This window comes from Antechinus flavipes, chromosome 3 (genome assembly GCF_016432865.1).
Source record: "Antechinus flavipes isolate AdamAnt ecotype Samford, QLD, Australia chromosome 3, AdamAnt_v2, whole genome shotgun sequence".
NCBI classification, from domain to species: Eukaryota; Metazoa; Chordata; class Mammalia; order Dasyuromorphia; family Dasyuridae; genus Antechinus; species Antechinus flavipes.
In genome coordinates this window covers 219,182,148-219,203,117 of record NC_067400.1, presented here as the reverse complement: position 1 = coordinate 219,203,117, position 20,970 = coordinate 219,182,148, and positions in this window count along the sequence as shown.

Below are 20,970 nucleotides of genomic sequence, written 5' to 3'. Positions count from 1 at the left end.
TACAATGCCTTTGGGCTATTATGTTTAAGTAATGGAACTAATTGAACCAATAATTTAATGTATTACATCTATTATGTCAAACGGTATGTGTGTTGCTTGTTGTATACATGGAGGGGGAAAATTAAGATCTGCCCAAACAATTTTCAAGGTAAAAGAGAAACACAGTTTTTAAATTCTATTTTTTTTTCTTTTCCTGGAAAAGATATGAAGTTTTTCCTCAAAATAGCAATATGGTTGTTCCTATTTAAAATGATCCTTCTGATCAAATGGTAATAAAGAGTGGGGATTTGAACAGTTATTGTTTGTTTTCCCACAATAGTGTGCTAATTTTCATACTATAACAAGACAGTTAACAAACATTAGACATCCAATTGGTAGTCATAGAGTAGAATTTCCTGGACTCATGAAACTGTCTGTCTTCTTTAGTAATGGTATATATTCTGCTCTTTGGTCCATCTTCAATTTATTTTATACTTTCAACCAAACCATAATAGTTTGGTTATTTCAAAAATAACTGAAGATCTAAAATATCTGAAGACTGGTCCTATCCCTCATCTAAAAATGTATCTCTGATTAATTTTTTTTAAGTATTTGAAGAAATAGTCATTACCTAACACTATTCTAATTTCCCTCTTTCTCTGGGGAGGCTAATAGAAAATTTTAAGAACTTTGCATACCAAATTGCAAAGTTTTCTAAGAATTGCACTATAAAGTTTACACAATAGTAAATAAAATTAATGTAACAAATAAAATTAATAATCAATGTCCTAGGTATTTTGCTCTGCATTGCCTTGTTAATCTTTTATCAGCTACAACCATTTTAATAGTAAAGGAACTGTGTGATTTATAGTAAAAAATATAATTCCAGGTGAAAATCTGTGTACTCAAAAACATGATATATAACTATGTCAACTAATCTTAGGAGTATATTGTAATTATCTTTATTTTAAAATATACTAAGGAAAAATACACCAACCTATTATGTAAAAAGACATTATGATAGTGTAAGAAATGTACTTGTGATTTACTATAACATTGAATATAATGAGCTGCATATTAAGACATCATGATCTGTTTGATCCAAGAGTCTGCTGGGGTATGTAATAGAGAGCTCAACATTTACAATGTAGCTAGCTTTCTTACATCAAAAATGAATTAAGAAAATTATAAATAACTGTAAATTCTGTTATTCAGAGTTTCAGACTATACTGGGTAAACTGTAAGCCCAACTTTGTTTCTCTTAATAAAGATTGTGGTTTTTGTGGTAGTTTCTGTTTTTGTTTTGTTATTTTTGTTGTTGTTGTCTGTTTGTTTTTCCCCAAAAAAAACCTTCTTAGTTTCTTTTTTTAAGTAAATAATATAACGGCAATGCCTGTAAAATACTAGGTATTTTAAAAATGCTTGTTGATTCATCAGTTGCTTAACTCAGGGGAAATGGTGCTAGAAACAATGGATCATTCTTTAATAAAGATAACAATGGAATAGGAATATTTCATTTTTGAAGGAAAATAAGACAAAGTGCATGTGTATATTAATAATACACTAGTCTGTGCTGTAAACTCAATACTCTGAATAAATACTTGTCAACAACAACAAAAAAAATCAAATCAAACATGGCCCAAACCTCTGCATTCATATTTGAGTCGATGCATGATCTCACTGATGTGTATATTCTATCTAGTGATGTAAAACACAATTAATCCATATTTGGGTACTTAACTTGGTGTTAGAATCAATGGATTCAAATCCTAGTTCTATCAATTTTAACCATCTCAATGTCATTTCACGTGCACCGAACATCAGCTTCCTTGATATTTGAAATGAAGGCTTCAGATCAGATAATTTCTAAGGTCTCTTAAAGCTCAAAATACTATGATTCTATGAGTAGGAAATGATCTCTTCATAGCATTCCCAAATAATTGCTGAAAGGTAGTCAAAGCCAAGAGGAAATATGAAAACAATTTGTAGAGTACTCACAATGGAGAATTAAAAAAAGATTTTATAGCATAATAGGATTTTTTACCAACCAGATGTTTGGTAAAATTCACATTCATTTGAGAAAATGAAATTTTCACTTTTAATTCAAATATTTCATTATGTAGATGACACATATCAATTCATCTATTTTCTCTCTCTTCTCTCTCTCCATCTCTGTCTCTGTCTTTCTCTGATTTTATCTCTCTGTCTCTGACTGTCTTTGCATCTCTTTCTCTGTTTCTCTTGTCTGTCTTTATCAGTCTCTATCTGTGGTGTCTCTTGCCACTATTATCATCATGCTTATGAAATTTCTAAATTGATATTTTACATAATATTTACAAGTATTTATCAACTCATCCTTTAGGGTGCCCTACAAGTTGCAAAAATAATGCAAGTTTATTGTTTGATTCTCTTTCCCACCAATCACCTAGACATTTCAGACATATCCAGGCAAGAAATGGCTAGAGAGATGGGAGTTAAATGTCACTTGTGCTTGCTTTCTGAATGTACAAAAGTTGAGTATAACTAAAAAAGAAACAAAGTGAAATTCCTTTATCATCTTTCCTCACCAAACATTGTACTTCTTTTCCCTTTTCCTATTTTAACACATTGTTTTCCTCTAGAAGTCCTACCCTCTGTCTGCCCAGAGCATTCTACTTAGGCGTATTCTACTTCAGATATTACCATCATTCAAGTTTATCTTTATCTCAAAAAAAAAAAAAAAGGAGTATTCTCTTTCCCCAAGTAATCCATAATTTTTACTTTATTTTCTAACAAGTGTTATTTTTATTTAAGAAATAATTAGTTTCTGTATTTTCAGAATATTATTGAAAGTTGGGAAGCAAGATAAATAAAGAAGAATAAAGAAAATGTCTTATTATGAGATCATGACACTCAGGCTGTTCCAATAAGGATAAATGGAAAACATTCTGGAATTGGAAAACTAGAATTATGATTTTGACACTTAATACCTAGTGATTTTCACTGGGCAAGTCCCTTCACTTCCCTGCATCTCAGTTTTTTTCATCTAATTGTCTTGTTTGAAGATTCCTCATCTATCTAGACAAATGGAAAATCTCTGTTTCAGAAACAAGGAGTTCAATAAGCATGCCTCTTATGAATCTCACTGTTTCAGAAGGACAGCAATGCAACTTCTTAATCATTGCTCTTTGTTTAACTATCCAACTAGTCCCAGAAATATTATCTGCACTTTGGTTTTTAGAACCCCCCCTATTGTCACAGGCCCACCCACCACCTAATTTTTTTTCTTCCCCTGGGAACTAATCTTTGACTTTGAATTTTCATAATCTTTGGTGGCTGCTTCTTTGGGTCCAAGATGAGGGTATAAACAGACTCTGGAAATTCAACTTTCACTATACTTGAAACAAATTTTCTCCCTACTAGAGAAAGGATTTATACTCTGGGCATTAGGGTGAGATCAGAGTAAAAGAATTGGTAGTAAGACTGCAATAAATCAAAAGAAATAGGTTAAATAATAGGAAGGAAAAAACCTACCCACTTGCAAAGATTAAAAATAAAATTAAATATTTATTATAACTGACTTCTGTAACTGTATTTTCAGTTTTTATAGTTCATTATTCATATAATGTAATTTTGATAATGACATTTTTAGAATACAGAACAGTATTTTGTAAATGATATTACATAACAGACTTTTTTATCACAAAACTGATTGTTAGAAAATACATAATTTTACTGTACTTTTGTTTCTTGTTTGTTTAAAAATATTTTTATTCAGAAAATCAATATTATCTTAAATGATCTCTGAACCATGTGTCTCTTAAGCATATATCAAAATCATTCAAGATTGTTTTAATTACATTAGAACAAAGATAACATTGTCTGATTACCCTTTGATTATTAATATCAGTCATGAGGCATGAAACAAATTACATATGTTTTTCAAAGTTGTTTGCCACTATCATAGAAGATATTTAGAGTACAGTTCAAAGTTAATAGAGATCATAAAATAATAGTATCATCATTTTCAACCTGGAGTGAGTTTTAGTGAATCAATTAATTCAACCCCCTTGTTTTATATAAGAAAAAAAAAAAAAAGAAGTATGGAGTATAAGCATCTTAAAGCTATTGTATATGAGAGAGAATTTGAACACAGAAATTCTTGACTCAAATGGCAAAGTCTGCCACTTGTTACAATTTGTGGATATAAAAAAAAAAAATTGTGTATCCATACTACCAATGGGGGTCTGGCCCAATTTTATACAAATGAGATATATCGTTAGAATTTGAGAAATGAGAAATTAGTTAACCCAAACATCTCATTTAAATATCCAATATTTATGAAGTTTCTACCATTGTGATTTCTTTGTATGATTGCCAGTAATAAAACATTAGAGTCTACACAAGTAGAAGGAGGGAGTCAGATTTACTCAGGGATAACCTATATATTCTTTTGATATCCTTGTGATATCAAGATAAAAATTAGTGAAAGCCCACAACATATTGGATAAGCATTCTACCCAGAGGCAGATCTGTGGTATACAGGATAGAATGTGGGCCCTAGAGTAGAGAAGAACTGAGTTCAAATTTAAATTCAGAAACTTACCAGCTTTGTGACTCTGGGCAAGTCGCTTAACTTTGTCTCAGTTCCCTCAATTGTAAAATTGGGGTAATTATAACATCCACCTTGCAGGGAAAAATGAAGACCAAATGATACCATATTGGTAGACTTTAGCATAGTTTTCTGCATATTGAGGGTGATTAATAAATGCGTATTTCACTGTAGATAAGCTATCCTGGATGTGTATAATCTGCATACAAATTCCTTTCAGTATGTGAGAAAAAATACTCAAATGCCTATAACTTGAAAACATTCAAGTTGGGACATTATTTCTCTCTTCTTTCCACCTAGAAATAAATGCCAGAAATTTAAATTTACAGATATAGTCACATTGATGTAGTTTAAAGTTGAATATAAATAATTGAAATATTCTCTATACATATTTGCTATGTAAACATATCTAATGAAGTCAAACAATAACTTTTCATTATTTATTTCATATGTTGCTGTTCCTATATAATCCATTTTATATAAATGTCTATATTTATTGACTTCAAAGTTCAGGGGTGGCAAGAGTTCAGGTGAAAGACCAAGAGGCACAGAGAGAAGTCTAAAAGAAAAGATCTACTATTCCAGTAATCCACATTTCAAAAATGTACCAACCAAAGCTGAAAAGACAGACTTCATTTTTGCCAGAAATGAACCACATAAAAGAAAATGAAATTTCATACTGAGAATGCAAGATCACTTTTATATTACAACTTTTACAGGTCATTTATATACATCATAAATAGACAATCTTATACAACTATTTCCAGGCGCAGGGGAGAATAGGTATCATTAGCAACTGCATAGTATATTTATATTAAAGCTAAATTTTCTCCAGTTGAGCAAAAAGGAATAAGTTATTTTTATAATGTTGCTAAATTTAATAAGTAATTCAGGGAGGAGAGCAAATTGGCATATTTGGGATGGTGAGCCAGAAGCCCTATTTCCATGACACAGCCCCTAACTTAGTAACCAAGGACTCTGGAACTGCTAATTTTCACAAAGTAGAAGCTCAGCAGCAACATAATAAATAGACCAAAAAGCTAAAGATGAAAATGTCAACTCTCAATATAATTGGCAGAATTTGGAGCTGGTGGAAAGAAAAAGAAAAGAACCAGTATTGATCCAAAATTTACATTCTATACACCATGTTGAAACAAAGTTAACATCACTAAATGCCTTTTTTTTAGCATAAATTTTACTATTGAAATAATTAATAGCAGTCAATGGTAAATGCCCACAAATTTTCAAAAGACTTTTTCTGACAATTTGACTGTATTTCAGCTTGGAAATATCATATAGGAACTTTCAAATACTTCCATGTCAAATCAATTCCTCTATGTATTCAGAATTGCAATGCCTCTAGGAGACATTTATTTTGGGTGTATTTAGTCTATAAACAGAAAAACTATAGTGAGAAAGAATTTTATTGCACAAGTCTCACAAATCATTCTACACAAGAATAAATCTCCCTCCCGCCTCCCAAAAGAAAAAAAAAAAAAAAAAAAAAAGCAAAAATTTTACTCTCCTGAAGTACAATTCAAGCTATCATGATGAATCTGCTTTGGTCTTTGGTTAAGTATTATTATTTTTTTCACAAACTAATCTAATAGAGAATTGTGGTATCGTAAAAACAAAAACAAACAAACAAACAAAAAACTTTTTTTTTTTTAGTTCCAGGATTCTATTGGGCATTTTAAACATTTTAAACATAAAAGTAAACTGTTTCCCCCCATATCTGGAATTGAAATCTTCCTTTACCCAATAGAAGTCTTAATTTTTTTTAAAGCACCAATTAGGTAAAAATAGATAGGACTCTTTCCTTGCCCCACCTCCACCTCAGTTACTATCTCTTTCTGTATCACTCTATCTCTATCTCCTTCTAAATCTCTGACACTGTCTCTCAATCTTTATGTCTTTTTTCTCTCCATGTCTGTGACTATGTCTCTCTCTCTCTCTCTCTCTCTCTCTCTCTGTCTTTCTGTCTCTCATGTAATGCAAACTCATTGAGATAAAAGACTTTCTCTTTTTTATTCCTTTTCCCCTCTCCCTCCCTTCTTTTCCTTCCTTCCTTCCTTTTTTCCTTCCTTCCTTCCTTCCTTCCTTCCTTCCTTCCTTCCTTCCTTCCTTCCTTCTTTTTTCCTTCCTGCTTCCTTTCTTCCTTCTTTCCTTTCTTCCTTCCTTTCTTCCTTCTTTCCTTCCTTCCTTTCTTCCTTCCACCCTTCCTTCTTCCTTCCTTCCTTTGTATTCTTGAAGCAGAATATATCATATATTATTTGTAACAATTAGAAACTTAGCAAATGTTTGTGAAGTTGAAACAAATTTTTATAAAACTTTTTTTTAAAGAAAGTTATGATAATGTGAAAAATAACTGTTCAGTTTGGTAGCCTTCAACCTTACAGATCATTTAAAAACACTCTAGAAATCAAAACATTATGAGATATGTTCTAGAGCATACAAAATAATAAAATGTTTAACAAAAACATTTGATTTAATCAATTATTTAATGAAGTACAAATTTTAGATGGGCCAATTTTTTTAATTTATTTTTTCAAATGTATTTATTTTATTCTGAATATAAGAAATAAAACACTCATTTCCATAATATAATAGAGCAAAGGGGAAAAGATGATTATAAATGAAATCACAAATCTATTATGTACAACTTGCTATTTCTTTTCAATAAATGAAAAAATTATAATGTAACTTTCTTTTTTTTTTTCCTTTTCACTCCCCCATCCTAAAGATGGTCCCATTCAACAAAATGTGGACATACAAATATATAGATGTAGATATAGATAGATACATAGATACTTACACATATGTATGTAAAAACATTCTATGCATACTTCTATTTATCAGTTCTTTCTGCAAATCATCTTGCTTCATTTGCCCTTTGTGGTTACTTGGACATTTATAATAATCAAAATGACATTCACTATCATTCTTAAAACAATATTTTTGTCACTGTATAAAATGTTCTCTTGGTTCTACTCATTCCGTTCTTTGTTATTTCATGAATGTATGTTTTTTTTCTGAGATTATTGAGCTTATATTTCTGCCAACACAGTAGTATTTCATGACAATCATATACCACAGTTGTTCAGCCATTCGGGTTTTTTGCCACCACAAAGAAAACTGCTCTAAATATTTTAGAACATGGAGAATCTTTTCCTTTTATCCTAAGAATCTTGGGAAACAGATCTAATAGTTATATTATTAGATCAAAGGATATAGACAGTTTTAAAAATTATTTGAGCATAATTCTAGATTGCTCTCCAAAATGTTTGGATCAAGTCACAATGAATATGTCCCCTTTTCCCCCATCCTCTCCAATATTTGTCACTTTTCCCTTCAATCATCTTATTCAATCCAATTCAGACTCAAGATTGTTTTAATGTGTATTTCTCTAATCAGTAATAATGAAGAGCACTTTTAAAATATTACTGTAAATTGTTTTGATTTTATCATTGGAAAAGGATCTGTTCATGTCCTTTTGTCATTTATTAACTGTGAAATGGCTTGTATTATTATACATTTGACAGTTATTTATATATTAGAAACATGAGATCTTTATCCAAGAATCTCTAAAATTTTCTTCAATTTTAAAAAAATTTTCTTCTAATCTTAGCAACATTTGTTCTATTTGTACAAAACTTTTTTAACATAATGAAAATTATGCATTTTAAATATCACATGCTCTATATCTCTTGCTTATTGATTTTTTAAAAAATTGCTCACCTCCCCATAAGTTTAATAGCTAATATACCCTATGTTCTTCAAATTGTTTTTTTTTTTTTCCCTTTATATCTAGGCCATGTATTTTTTTTTATATTATCTTGATAAATGATATAAAATACTGTTCTATGCCCAATTTTTGCCAGAGTGCTTTCTAGTTTACCCAACAATTTTTACCAAATAATGAATTCTTATCCCCAAAACTTGTTTTTATATTTATCAAATATGCTGTTTATTCACTGCTGTAAATTGTATATTGACTCTGTTGAACAAATCTGTCCTATGATTTCTTAGCTAGTACCAGATTATTTTAATAACTACAGCCTTATAATATGTTTTAAGATCTGGTACTGCTAAATCTCCTTCCTTCACATTTTTTTAAAGTTCCTTTTAGGCCATATTTTCTTAAGAAATTCCAAAATAACTTCTTGCTGTTTTAAATTCATAGTGCTATTTAGTGGCTGTTAGCACAAAATTTTTCAAAAACTTATATTGCTTTCCTTTTTTGAGTTTTCCATATTTCATTTCAACTGAAAAAGACAAAACATTATTAATAGTAAAACTCTTTCTCTTACTGCTTTCTCCCATGTTTTTTGACTTCTTACCTGTACTGTTATCACCTTTTACTTTGAAATCAATGGCTGCAGGCATTAAAGGAAGCAAGAATGTTAACATACATGGTTGTATGTAGGTGAAAACTATGTTTTTTAATCTCTCAGGATAACTAGGAAATATGGAAGACTTTTTAAAAGAAAAATAGTGGTATGAGAAGTTCTCATTTGACTTCATTCTACTGAAATTTGCAAATACTTTTCAAAAACTATCCTATGATTTTCTAAGGATGACATACAACAATGTCTGATCCTGGAGCTGCCCCAGCTCATTGAGTTTCACAGCTGACTACACTTAATCAATCATGCATTAGAAATGACCCTTTAGATCTAAAAGATCTGTCTTCTGTTTCTGGGAGATGTGAGGGCTTTCCCTGCCTCCTCCCGCACTCCACTCCACTTTGAAAATCAAACAGTCCCACGGAACAGGCAAATTTGGTCAGTTTTGAAATATATTGTTAGATCCAAGGAAACTAATAACCAAACTATTAGCTGTACTAGACATATGCCTTGTAGAGTTTTAATAAATGCCTGCCAGGGCTTACTTAATAATATTTTATTGAGTTTAAAGGGGAAAAAAAGATAGCCATCATTTTTCATTCAATACTGAAGTGATGAATATAGAAATAATAAAACATACAATGTGATAATGTCACCACATTTAACTTATCTTGCATGAAAAGGTCATCATTGGAGCATTTTGTAGATTCAAATGAAGTCTCAGGACATATAGGATGGATTATTTGAGAATAACTTAGATATATTAAAGGTTATCAGTTCACAGTTTTTTTTTTTTTTTTAATGATTTTTAGCCTGTCTGATATACTCCACTCATTTTATAGCAGAGGTTCTCACCTGAAAAGGATTCCTTTAACCTCAATAGGTGATGGAAAGAAACAAACAAAAAAAATCTCCAAAAGACAATTCAGAATTTCTTTTTTTTTTTTTTTTTTTACGATTTTGTTAATGATAGTAATAATAATGACTATAGGCAAATACATTACTAATAGGTTCCACACCAAATACTATTTATCTTTTAAAGCTCTAATTAAGAGCTAACAAAATCCTAAGCATTGTCCATTGATAGTACTCTTTATTTGGTGGTAAATTAAAAAAAAATCTAGAAAAAGACACTTCACTATGCTCACTAAAATGTGAGTTAATTACAAAATACAAAATGCCTTAATTTACCCATAACCAAAAATTATAAAGCATGCCACCCTTCAAGAAAGGGAAAATCAATCATTATCATTTTTCACATGCCTGTACAAATTTTAATGAAGGCCACCAGAAGTTTTCCCAACATGAACATATTGGCCTTTTATCCTTTGATCACTCTGTCCCAAACTATGACAGTCACTTGGAAACTTGCCCAATCAGCAGTAATACTGTTTACAGAAAATCCTTTCTAATAATAAAACTTCTCAAATAATTTGGGCAGTTTATACTCACTCATAAGTTTTTTTTTTCTTTGATATGAAAGACAAAACTAAAAATCCATAGGAGACAAAGAAAGCATATTTACTATTCCTTCTGTTTGTGATTTTCCTTACACATAACTTTTATTAATGTCAAATATTTTTCCCTGATGTGCCCACAAAATTAATTGTTTTAGATATTGAGTTACTACAAGAAGGCTCTCACAAAAGGCCTGCTCAAATTTAGCTAGGTGACAAGGATATATTTTTTTTTTCATCCATTGATTAAAACACCTAAAATATCTTTTTTAAAAAGAGTGAGAATACAAATATTTTCAAGTTAAGGTTGAGAAGAGATAGCAAGAGTCGAGCATCTGAGCCATGAATAACCTCTTTGTCATGGTCACTAGGTTGAACCTTTAATGCCTTAGAAAATTGTTGAGCTGCTAACTATTCCACTCCTTTTCTATGGAAATAATAGTCTTCCACATTTATGTGTTCTTTATTCCACATATAATTAGTCTTACCTGCAAAAAACATTGGCTCCATAAATAGTTGCTATTTAAAAAGAGAGATGTGCTATTCCCACATGAAATAGTTAATTTTTCCAAGGGTTTAACTCTATAGTCAAATGCTAGCATATGGCAACAAATTTATGAACAGGCTTAATTGTCTGAATTTATTCTTTTAATGTTCTCTTCTTAGTTGCTATCTCAGATCCTTCTTTGGACTTTCTGGCTTTTTAATTGATAGGGAAGTAAAAGACTATCTGGTTGTCCTCCAAAGCTTTGCTTTCAGATCTTTTGGATAAAATTGGTCATTATCTTGCTTGTGAAATCCTTGGTTTTTATCTGGAACTATATGGGATAAAGAAAACTAGGAGAGGAGACATTTCAAGATTTTTTTTATTTGTTTTTTTCCTGGTCTAGATGCCTGATTTTATTGATACAAAGAACTTCTACTGAGAAAACCTATCAAAGCAGATGACATCTATTATGAAATTTATAGTAGTAGAGAATTGCCTGGGAGACAAAGGGGTTAATCGACTTTCCTAATATCACTCAAATACTAAGATATTTATCATCAGAAAGACTTGAACCAAGTTTGTCAAAATTCCAAAGCCCATCTTCTAGCCATCTTGATGCTTTGCCCTTTAGTGTTAGAAATACTGTGAAATATTTTGTCAAGTATAAAAATACTGTCAAGTATATACAAAAAACCTTCACAAATATTTATACATTGGGGGTGGGGGAGAGAGATACTAAGCTATTCGAATTTTCTATTAGTTGGGGCCCATAAAGCAGTGATCTTTAGGACCCTAAAACCCCAATTTAAAAGAAGTATTTTCATGCATTTACACATGTAAAATTTATTTCTGAAAGATGAGCAAATATTTAGCATGCCTCCCCAAAGTCAAGTCCACATAGTGGGAAAAGGCTAAAATTGTGTATAATCCTTTGAGATGGTTTGAAAACGAAGTCAAAGAGTTATGTCAAGATTCATAGATATCTTTTATCATTTATAGATATTTATTTCTTACACTACTCTGAATATGAGCAGAAAGTAGATTATAATCCAAGTGGTGATCTCAAAAGCCAGGTTGGAGAGACAAACTCATATGACCTGGAACAAAGCTTCTTGAATAGCACTGTAATTAAGACAGATTTCAACATCCTCCCTACACTTTTCTGGGAACATTTGAAAGATGGGCTGCCTTATCATAGACTTCAGTTATCTTATAAGTTCAAATGATATTTACCATATAAAGAAAGCCATTATTTTATAAGGAAAGAAAAGAGATTAAAGTATAAATTCCACATGAGCAGGGACTGCATATAATCTATATTTTGTCTCTTCCCAACACCTAGCATAGAGCTCAACAAACAATATCAGCTCATATTTATATATATCTTTCATATCTACAAAATACTTTTTCTCATGATATCCTCCCTGTTAAGTAAGAAGAATAAATATGAAAGCATCATAGACTCTATACTACACATGAGACAACTAAGTTACAAAAAAGATTAAATATGTTGTCCTGAGTGACATAAATAAATAAGTATTCTGTTTGAAAAATCACTTGTCTTTCCATTCTTCTTCACTTCCCACTTTTAAAAATAGTAGTTGAATTTCCTTAACAGAATACTTGAACTTTATTAGATAAAAAATATCATGATCATTTGGTATGGATTGAATTGTGACAAGAATTCAAAGTATCTGAATAGTCACATCCTGAGAATTTAAAGATCAAAACAAAACAGACCCTACTCTTAAAAATTTCATATATATATATTTACTTTAGTGTTAAAAATCTCACTTGATTCTGTGGTTTCTTTGATAATGATATTTTAATATCATTCTTTTCTTTTGCAATTGAATGTATTTTTTAATATACAATATTCTTTGAAAGGGTCCATAGATTTCACCATGCTGACAAAAAAGCTCCTTGACCCAAAAATCTTTTATTAGAAGGAAATATATATATACACTAATAAACATAAAATATTTACAAAGTAAATGAAAGGTAATTTGATAAGACAAAATACTAGCAGCTAGTGAAAAAGGGTCAGAAAAAGCATAATATATAGGAATACTACAAGGTAAAAGAAAGGAGGGACTGCATTCTATGCATGGGAGACAATCTATACAGAAAATATTAAGAAGAAAAATAAAATGTCTTCTTGAGGAACAATAAGTATTCCTGTTTGGATCGACCATTGAGTATGTGAAGGGAAAATAATGTGTAACAAATAAGTCTAGCTAGGAGGACTGAGGCAAGAATGTGGAAGTATTTGATACTAAAGCAAGAGGGATCCCCCAAAGAGATATTAAAGAAGGGAAAGGGACCTGTTTGTGCCCAAATGTTTATGGCAGCCCTGTTTGTAGTGGCTAGAAACTGGAAAATGAATGGATGCCCATCAATTGGAGAATGGTTGGGTAAATTGTGGTATATGAATGTTATGGAATATTGTTGTTCTGTAAGAAATGACCATCAGGATGAATACAGAGAGGCTTGGAAAGACTTACATGAATTGATGCTAAGTGAAATGAGCAGAAACAAGAGATCATTATATACTTCAACAATGATACTGTATGAGGATGTATTCTGATGAAAGTGGATTTCTTCAACAAAAAGATCTCACTCAGTTTCAATTGATCAATGATGGACAGAAGCAGCTATACCCAAAGAAAGAACACTGGGAATTGAATGTAAACTGTTTGCATTTTTGTTTTTCTTCCCGGGTTATTTTTACCTTCTGAATCCAATTCTTCCTGTGCAACAAGAGAACTGTTTGGTTCTGCACCCATATATTGTATCTAGGATATACTGTGACATATTTAACATGTATAGGATTGCTTGCCATCTGGGGGAGAGGGTGAAAGGAGGGAGGGGAAAAGTCAGAACAGAAGTGAGTGCAAAGGATTATGCTGCAAAAAATTACCCAGATAAAAATTTTGACAGGGTTCTGTCAATAAAAAGTTATAATTATGAACAATAAAATAAAATAAAAGCAAGAGGGACCCACCAAAAGTCTTTAACGAGGAAAGTGATGGTAACAACTGTGGTCTATAATGTTACTTTGTTAGAAATATGTAGACTGGGGCAGTTAGGTAGTGTAGTATATAGAGCACTGGCCCTGAAGTCAGGAGACCTGAATTCAAATTTGGTCTCAGACACTTAACATTTCCTAATGTATTACTCCTCGGCAAATCACTTAACCCCAATTGCCTCAGGAAAAAAAAAAAAAAAAAGTAGACTATTTTAATAGTCTAAGTGAGAGATAATGAGATCCTAAATTATGGTGGTAGCTATAAGGATGAAGAGAAAGGGCTATCTATAATGCATAATATGGCTGCATTTTTTTAAAAGAACTAATCATAGTGAGTGTGACTTTAGGATGACATTTCCTCCCTAAGTCAATGAAAAAGATCTGATATTTCCTATGAAAGTGAAGGTAACAATTAATTCAATGGAACAAACAAATGAAACCTGTCCCAACTTTTTATGTTGCATTTTAAACCTGAATTATCTAGATAATCACCTCAATTTTCCATTGTGCTTATGTGTTATCTTTGTAACAGCAGCATCTTATTAAAAAAGAATTTACCATCAGGGGGTTATCAAGGCAAAAAGCAGTTTGTAAAATCTCACAGCCTGGGAATCAGTAACAGAAGGCAGCCTCCTGCATGTGTTGATTAGTATTGTCAGAAAACCTTTTGTTGGTTGTGCTTTTTATTGTAATCTTTTTCACTTTATGGAATGTACTTGGTAATGACTATAGGTGCACAGTGTTTTCTAGGGAATGTGTCATAATGGATAGAGTATTGGCTCTATGGTCAAAAAGACCTCTATTCTGGCACTTAATTGGTATGGAGCTTTAGAGAAATCATTTAAACTCCCTAAGCCTCAAGTGCCTTTTCTTTAAAATAGGGTTATCTATCTAACAGGGCTATTATACAGTTGAAATAAAACACATTTAAAATGCTTTGATATATAAATGCCATTAATTATTATTATTGTTACATATTAGGGAACTATATTACATAGCAAAAGGATCATATGATATAAAACATGTATGTCAATTATAAAACTTAAGGTATATAAATGTACCATTTATTATGATGATGATTATCAATCTATTAATAAGTATTTATAGTACATTACATATGGGGAATTGCACTTGCCATTGGTCCAATTATCAATAAAAATAATTCATGTTTTGTGACATTATAAAATTTTGGGAAAAAAAAAAACCTTTATTCACTGCTTCTCACCAACCTAGTGATAAGTGGTATTATTATCTCCTTTCTGTAGTTGAAAAAACTAAACATTAGTAAAGTTAAGTGTACAAGATCATATAGTAAATGCAATTCTGACAGTCTATGAATCCAGAATTTGACCTTTATGAGACAAAGCACAAGCCTTATTTAAATACACATTTAAATTAAATGAAACTCTTTTAAAAGTTGATTTTGTAAGGAGTCATGTTCTCTTTACAATTATAAAATGCTCCTTAGCAATGACTGAAAATGAAAGATCTTCAACAAATCTAAAACTAACCAGTAGTTTTACAAACTACTAATAGAATTTGTTATTTTGCCATCATCTCCTGTTGCAATTATATCCTATTGTATCCTATTATTTGGCCAGCATGTTTTCTTTAGTGTCTATTCCCATTTCTAATATGTTAATCTGGATCATCTGCCTCTCCCTCCCCATTTAAGCAACTGTCCAAGTTGCAATTAGGTGTAATGACTGCGTATTTAAAATCAGCCGGAGTCAGGAATTCAGGTTAAGGGAAAAATCTTCAATATTTATTGAAGTGAAGAGGTGAATAAAGATTGCGATAGCAAATATAGGCAAGAAAGATTGCGATAGCAATATGGGCAGTTGCGACAGGAAGCCAGCTAACAGAGAGAGATGTGAGCTGAGCAAACCGTGGCAATGGCAAATCCCAAAAGTCCCTCCTTCCCCTTCCTTTTCCACTCCCCTGCCTCCACCCACCAAAATCATCATTTCCTATACAACATATCAGGACTTGCACAAAGAGTGGGCGGGGGCCATTCTTTCTTCAAGCTTATATATTAATAGATTATGGTCCAATTACTATTTAGCCTCATGTGCTTGGGACCTCAGTGCATCAACTCAAGCCTCAGCCCATTACAATTAGGTATTATTGAAAACTCTCAAGGTTCTCTACTGACCTGAAAGTTATCTTCTTTCATCAAATCTATAGCCCCTATAAAAACGCAAGGTTTGGTTACTGGTAGGATTTGAGAAAGTAACTTTGAACCATATGCCATAAATAATGTTCTAAATTTCAATTTATTTCTAAAAGTAAAAATACCCTGAAGTCCCAAGAAATCTTTCTATATTCTTCTATTCCTTCATGTTTCCAAGGCCCTTCCTGTTAATCATCCCAGACAAAGAAACAAGTATCTTCTAACCTTTACTCTAATTCATTCTCTAATGAGACAGGATAAAATTTAGCATCAAAATCATCAATGTCAAATACACACACACACATACACACACACATACATATATAAACATATATATATATATATATATATATATATATATATATATATATATATATATATATATATAGCATCAATGCATATAAATCAATTAAGATCCTCTAAGATCTCACAATCTAATGATCCCAGGTCTTCCTTCTATGTAAAGTATTTAAAATAAAGAATCATATCCCTTTCATAAACAAATACTGGACACTCAACTCTAGAACAGAATGTTGGACAGAGAAGTGAAACTGCAATCACAAAATCACAAACTGAAGAATAGGGATGTTGATGTCCAACAACAAATTAATCCCCATAAAAATCAGAAAGTAAGATCTTAGACCAAGAATGAGAAACTTTTGTTTTGCCCTAAAATTTTACTGTACAATTAGTACAAACTTAACTCTTCAATTTAAATTGTCCTCAGGATTTCCTTTTCTCAGACCCTTTATTTTTCTAGCAATTGAAAATTTAATTTTACAAGTAAAAATGAAGGTTTTCTTCACTAGTTATAATATCAACACATTAAAATGAATATGCAGGCTGGATTATTTTTCTTCTTGTGCATTTTTTTGGTTGTTATATAATTCTTTCTCTCTCTCTGTCTCTTTGTATATGTGGGTGTGTTATTCTCTTTCTCTTTTTTTTTTTTTTTTTTTAGTTTTTGCCAATAGCTTTCCCCAATTTTCTTTCTCTAAAAAATAACTTTTTTATTTTTGTTTCCTTCTTTTCCTTTGCAAATATGTTCTTATTTATGTTTCCTGTTTCTCTTTGTTTCCTCTAATTCATAAAAAAAATAGAATTTTGTATTTCTATAATTGTTAAAAGCAGTTGAATGTTGAGTTGCATTCCATATTTCTTTCTTTACTAAAACTAAATGAACTTGTTCATTATTTGTATGTAATATTCATTTCTCTCCTTAGCAATTAAGAATATACATACAAATATGCATGCATGTATGCATACATATTATATATACATATATAAATATATTGAAGAATAAACCCTCTTTGAATTCAATGATCTTATTTATTACCAGAGAAAAACCTTATCCAGATAACATGGCAATCTGGCTTACTTTGATTTATAAAGCACTGAATTCCCTAGCAAGATAAACAGGAGAAAGAAAGGAGTCAATTATAAAATAGTTGACAAAGTAGAATGTGTTTCTTTTGAAAAGTTCTAGTCAAGGAGAAATATAATTTTTTTAGTCATCTGTCTATGATCTCTGACCTGATCTGAAGTTGTGGAAAAAACATACATTTGTATATTTCTTTTACTTTCTACAAAGGGAGTGGATCCAGCAGGACATGACCTCTATTCTTATAGACCTTTGAGACTATACGTTTTCTTTTGTTTTGTTTTTCTCTTCTCTTTCCATTAATATGACAGATAGAAATGCAGTATCAGTGTCTGGGATGCATTTGCTCTTTTGTAGCAGTCTCTATCTGCTGTGTTTGTTTCTGTTTGTCTCTGTGTCTTTCTCTGATGTAGAGGGATGGACAAGCCTATAGTCAATTATATAATTGCTTCCATAATGAGAAGGAGTTCTTTTTATTTTTCCTTTTAGCCTAAACTATTCTCTAAGGAGTGATTTTCTTCAGATAATTTCTGTGTTTCCTTTTCCAGAGCTCTCAATTACTTGCCCTTTTTCTTCTAACTCTCTTTTAAGATCCTTTTTGAATTCCTTTAGGAGAACCTTGTGAAATGGAGATCAATTTATATGACTCTTTGAAGCTTTATCTGGAGATGTTTTGTCTTTAATGTCCTCAGGGCTTGAGGCCTATTCTTCTCTGTCGCCATAAAAGCTATTTATGGTCAGAGATCTTTTTGCTTTTTTACTCATTTTTAAAGATTGAGGTCTGCTCTTGGGACAAAGAGGAGAGTGTACCAAGCTTCCTCTATAGGTGACAACAGCTTCATGCTGCCCTTGGGCTGGTGGTTCTGGCTTCTTTCCCATGCTGGTTGGGTGTGGTCAAGTCATGCTAGGGTTCAGAGACTCACTATTTGTCTTTTATAGTTGTGTTGGATGTCTCACAACTAATCTGCTGATCCCACTGGCTTCTGAACTAGGACAGAGTAGCAAACACTCCTGTATTTTGACTACAAGCTTCCCACAAATTCTCCCAGCATATAGAAGCCTCTCTGTCCTGAATTTCCTTACTCTGTGCTCCCCTGCAAACCTTCTCACCCCACCCACTGCTTGATTGAGACAGACCCTTCCTGAAGTTCTTCCAAAATATCTTCTGCTGGAAATTTGATACACTTAAAATATTTGTGGGTTTTGTCACTCCAAAACCAGTTCAGAGGTTTGATCTGGTGTTAATCTGAGGGAAGCCAGGAAGAGCTCAGACAAAGACCTGTCTACTCTCTGCCATCTTGGCTCCAGGGGAGTTGTTTTTCTTTCTTTTTTTCTTTTTTTCTTTTATAATAACTTTTTATTGACAGAATCCTTGCCAGGGTAATTTTTTTACAACATTATCCCTTGCACTCGCTTCTGTTCTGATTTTTCCCCTCCCTCCCTCCCTTCACCCCCTCCCCTAGATGACAAGCAGTCCTATATATATTAAATATGTTGCAGCATATCCTTGATACAATATATGTTTGCAGAACCAAACAGTTCTCTTGTTGCACAGAGAGAAATGGATTCAGAAGGTAAAAATAACCCAGGAAGAAAAACAAAAATGCAAATAGTTCACATTTATTTCCCAGTGTCCTTTATTTGGGTATAGCTGCTTCTGTCCATCATTTATCAATTGAAACTGTGTTAGGTCTCTTTGTCAATGAAATCCACTTCCATCAGAATACATCCTCATACAATATCATTGTTGAAGTGTATAACGATCTCCTGGTTCTGCTCATTTCACTTAGCATCAGTTCATGTAAGTCTCTCCAAGCCTCTCTATATTCATCCTGCTGGTCATTTCTTACAGAACAATAATATTCCAAATTTATACCACAATTTACCCAGCCATTCTCCAATTGATGGGCATCCATTCAATTTCCAGTTTCTAGCCACTACAAACAGGGCTGCCACAAACATTTTGGCAGATACATTGGGGGGTTCTTTTTCAAGAGTGGGTAAGATCACATACATTCTGAGATCCTTTTCAGCATATTTTCTGAGATTCTTTGAAACTTATGATCGGAAAAATCCGATTAGTAGGTTATATAATTTGTGGTTTTCTAAGTCAGTCTACAGATACTCATTTCTCCTTAAGTTTGATACCACCAAATTAGTTCTACCTTATAGTTTTAGAACAAAAAAAAATAAAATAAAATATAACTCATTAGCTTCCTCATAGAATCTTGTCCTTTTGTTAACTATCCTATTTCTATTAGTAGCACTATCAACCTTATAGACATTCAAATTCATGGCATCAGATCACCCAGTCAGGACACCATTCCACTCTCAGTCACCAAAACTCAAAACTTGTCCATCCTCAATTCTTCCCTCTCCATCCAGTGTAGCCACCACCCTAGCTGGGGAACTCATCGCTTTTCACCTGGATTATTACAATAACCTAATTGGTCTCCCTGCTACAATTTTCTCTTCACTGCAAAGTCACTATTTTTTCAATTGGAAGAAGACAGCTTGGGAAAAGTGAGTAGTACTGGATTTGGGGAAGCAGAAATAATAGTAAACATGCAAGGTAGAGTCAGATACCCAGAGTCTGGGTATCTCCCAGAACAAATAACCACACTAGCATTAAGGAGGATTAATCAGCTCTTGGGAAAAAGAATCAAGCCCACTGGGAAAATTATCATTTGACAAATATTTTTAGTCTCTCTGTGCTATTTCTAACTTTGAATTATAGAGTCAATATAATATCGGGCAAGAACATTCATCTCGGAATCACAGATGATTAGAATTAGAAATGAGTTCAATTAAAAAAAAAAAATCCCCATGAGAACATACCTGACAGATGTATCTAGCCTTTATTGAAAGTCTTCAAATGAATGAGGAGTCATTATGTTTCAAAGAAGCACATTTCACATTTTAATAATCTTAAATTTTTAAGACATTTTTGCTTCATCTTTGTAACTTCCACCTCTTTTTCCTGGGGCTGCCCTCTGGAGTCACACAGAAAAACTTTAATCCGTTCACATGATAGTCCATTAATCAAGAACATTATTAAATTCTTCATGATCTTAAGAAACATGTGAGAACAACATATAAGATATAACAGTTGGAAACTGTAAAAACATGCAACATTTTAACAGATCACATCTGATTATATCTAATAGCTTACTTAGGTTTCACATTTCAGTTCAGAAAAAATATCCATTGGGAGTTTTTTTTCCCTCTGTTCAGGACAAAATCTGTTGCAAAAGAAAAAGCAAACAAACACACAAAAACCAAGTCATATAAAAACAGTTTATAGAAATGCTTACAACTTTGTGGAAGTTTCTTCATGTCTTAGATGTATTCAACCCAAAGAAAGTTTGATATTTATCTCTGCAATCATAGAATCATATTAGTAGAGTCACTCAGGCAATGGGAATTTAACAAGTGTCCAAAAAACAGTTGGTAATCAAGCATCTCATCACTTACAACTGGTGCCATCTAAGCCTATCTCTTGTAACAGTCCACCTTCCATTCTTTCTT